General features: G+C 43.9%; 1 non-coding gene across 1 annotated transcript; it reads right to left on the minus strand.

Moving 5' to 3' along the window:
• Positions 1-1,763: 1,763 nt before the first annotated feature.
• trnat-cgu (transfer RNA threonine (anticodon CGU)) lies at positions 1,764-1,835 on the minus strand. The gene has a single exon. It is a non-coding gene; the product is annotated as a tRNA-Thr (tRNA).
• Positions 1,836-3,543: the final 1,708 nt, after the last annotated feature.

The following is a 3,543-nucleotide window of genomic DNA, read 5'->3' on the forward strand; positions in this document are numbered from 1 at the left end:
AAAATATCAGTGGATTGGGAAATTCTATAGACTGAGTTATATCAATGGATTGGGACAGTTCAGTACATTGTGAAACATCAATGGATTAGGAAACAGGAATTAAAGGGACAGATGGAGTTCAACCTGGAAAAGTGTGAAGTGATTCATTTTGGAAGGTCGAATTTGAATGCAGAATACAGGCGAAAAGACAGGATGCTTGGGAGTGTGGAGGAACAGAGGGATCTTGGGGTCCATGTCCATAGATCACTCAAAGTTGCCACCCAAGTTGATAGGGTTGTTAAGAAGGCGTACGGTGTGTTGGCTTTCATTAACAGGGGGATTGAGTTTAAGAGCCGCGAGGTTATGCTGCAGCTCTATAAAGCCCTGGTTAGACCACACTTGGAATATTGTGTTCAGTTCTGGTCGCCTCATTATCGGAAGGATGTGGAAGCTTTAGAGAGGGTGCAGAGGAGATTTACCAGGATGCTGCCTGGACTGGAGGGTATGTTTTACGAAGAAAGGTTGAGGGTGCTAGGGCTTTTCTCATTGGAACGAAGAAGGATGAGAGGTGACTTGATAGAGGGGTACAAGAATATGAGAGGCATAGATAGAGTGGATAGCCAGAGACATTTTCCCAGGGCAGAAAGGGCTATCACCAGGGGGCATAATTTTAAGGTGATGGAGGAAGGTCTCGGGGAGATGTCAGAGGTAGGTTCTTTACACAGAGAGTGGTGGGTGCACTGCCAGCGGTGGTAGTAGAAGCAGATACATTAGGGACATTTAAGTGACTCTTGGATAGGTACATGGATAATAATAGAATGAAGGGTATGTAGGTAGTTTGATCTTAGGGTAGGTTAAAGGTTCGGCACAACATCGTGGGCCGACGGGCCTGTACTGTGCTGTACTGTTCTATGTTCTATGTTCCAGATGAAAGGATTGCATTAATCAATGGATTAGAATGTGGAGAGGCAGGAGAAAATGATGCCATTTTAAGTAGGGGGCCGGGGGTTAGTAGAAACAGACCAGGGCTATTTTACTCTCTATCTCACTCCTTTCTTCTATCTGGCTCATTATCACATCCTCTCTCTCTAAGAGCAGTGGGAATCACTGGAACCCACACTTGTTGCTCAGGTTGTTTGGTTCCGGGAAATTACAAGGTCCACATCAGATTGACAGGAAGGATAAATGTGATTCAGAGCCAATCATATTCCTTTTGGTGATGTGTGCTCAGCCTTGTTATATCAGCAAAGGCAGCAGGAAATGCAAATCCTGAAGAGTTTTGATAGAGTAAAGAAGGAGAAAGTGTTGCCAGTGACAGAAGGGTCAGTAACCAGAGGAAACACATTTAAAGTAATTGACAAAAGAATTCGAGTTGTGATGAGGAGATTGTTTTTTCAGCAGTGTGTTGTTCTGGTCTGGAATGCAATCCTGAAAGGTCAGTGGAAGCAGATTCAATGTTAACTCTAAATGGAATTGGATATATACCTGACATGGAAAATCTAACAGGGCAATGGGGGAAAGGACAGGAGTGCGGGATGTGGGATTAATAGAATAGCTCTGTTAAATATCAAGCAAATGCACAGTAATAAGGTTCTGTGCTTGGACCTCAGTTATTTTCACTCCATCAATGGCAGAGAAGTTTCGAGGAACCATGTGGCTACACCTCATGTTCTTCCCAGTGTCCAGAATAAAGTATAACATGACACTGATTTTCAGATGGCCGAAACAAATGCAACAGCCATCTTTTCTGGAAACATCACATTTAAAGTTAGAAACTAATCATAAGGCACGGACAGGGATTGAACCCGTAATCTTCAATTTACGAAACTGACGCCTTACCACTTGGCCACCATGCCTTTCCTTAATGGACACCTGAGGCTCCAGAGGAGGATTTGTGATTCTTTTTCAATTTGGTTGAAACAGCATCGAGAAACATGCACAGAAATAAAGAGGGATTGTGGAATGGGGAACAGATCAGCCTCATTTCCATCATCAGCATCATGAAATCTTCATTCAGACATTCCATTCCCATCCTCAGCTTTTCTCACATCTGTACAATAATATAAGAGTGGACATTGGGTTGTTACTGGGCAGATTATATAAATAGACTATGTGCATCATCACAGGAAGTGCTGTAATATAATCTGTACGGCACCTCATGGAGAGTTGTAGATGAAACCTTCAATGCAAGATGTGCAGAGTAATCTCAGGTTATTTTAACCGTCAGATTCTTATAAATTCTGTACTAAGCCTTGACAGATATCAAAATATTAATTGGGGGCCACAGTAAACCAAAGCGAAGATGGAGAAATCTTTGCCTGTACCTTTGAAAAGGTCACTGGACTGGACCAAGCCGAGGACTGGCCGAGATGGTTCCAGAGGTTTGCAAGGTATTGTACTGCATCGGGTCTCGTGCAGAAGCCAGACATGGAACAGGTCAGTACGCTATTGTCTGCAATGAAGGGAGTGTGCAGGCAACATCCTCATGAAGAACAGAAGGCTACATGTGAAGAAGTTATTAAGGCACTCAAGACATATTTTAATTGAGGAAAAAAATGTCATCGTGGAGCCAAAGTTAAAACGCTGCATTTGCTGACAACGCAACCACCAGGTGACGCTGTACTGGTACATGCTGAATAATAAGATAATGGGCTGAAAAGTGGCAGATGGAGTTTAACCCTGAAAAGTGTGAGGTCGTCCATTTTGGAAGGACAAACATGAATGCAAAATACTGGGTTAACGGTAGGGTTCTTGGGCATGTGGAGGAGCAGAGAGACCTTGGGGTCTATGTGCATAGATCATTGAAAGTTGCAAGTCAAGTGGATAGGGCTGTGAAGAAGGCATATGGGGTGTTAGCGTTCATTAGCAGAGGGATTGAATTTAAGAGCCGTGAGGTGATGATGCAGCTGTACAGGACCTTGGTAAGGCCTCATTTGGAGTACTGTGTGCAGTTCTGGTCGCCTCATTTTAGGAAGGATGTGGAAGCCTTGGAGAGGGTGCAGAGGAGATTTACCAGGATGTTGCCTGGAATGGAGAATAAGTCTTACGAGGAAAGGCTGAACATTCTAGGCCTCTTCTCATTAGAAAGGAGAAGGATGAGGGGTGACATGATAGAGGTTTATAAGATGATCAGGGGAATAGATAGGGTAGACAGTCAGAAACTTTTTCCCCGGGTGGAGCAAAGCGTTACAAGGGGTCATAAATTTAAGGTGAAGGGTGGGAGATATAAGGGGGATGTCAGGGGAAGGTTCTTTACCCAGAGAGTGGTCGAGGCATGGAATGCCTTGCCCGGGGAAGTTGTTGAGTCAGAAACTTTAGGGACTTTCAAAAGGCTTTTGGATAGGTATATGGATAAAGGAGAATGATGGGGTATAGATTAAATTGTCCTTGACAGAGGACAAAGGATCGGCACAACATTGTGGGCCGAAGGGCCTGTTCTGTGCTGTATGTTCTATGTTCTATGTTCTATGCGCAAATGCAGCCTCTTCCACTGAAACGTCACTGTCTGTGACATTCAGGCAGCTGCCAGGCTTAAAGATGGAGCGACTCAATTTATCACAGAAA

This window comes from Heterodontus francisci, unplaced genomic scaffold, assembly GCF_036365525.1.
Source record: "Heterodontus francisci isolate sHetFra1 unplaced genomic scaffold, sHetFra1.hap1 HAP1_SCAFFOLD_43, whole genome shotgun sequence".
NCBI lineage: Eukaryota > Metazoa > Chordata > Chondrichthyes > Heterodontiformes > Heterodontidae > Heterodontus > Heterodontus francisci.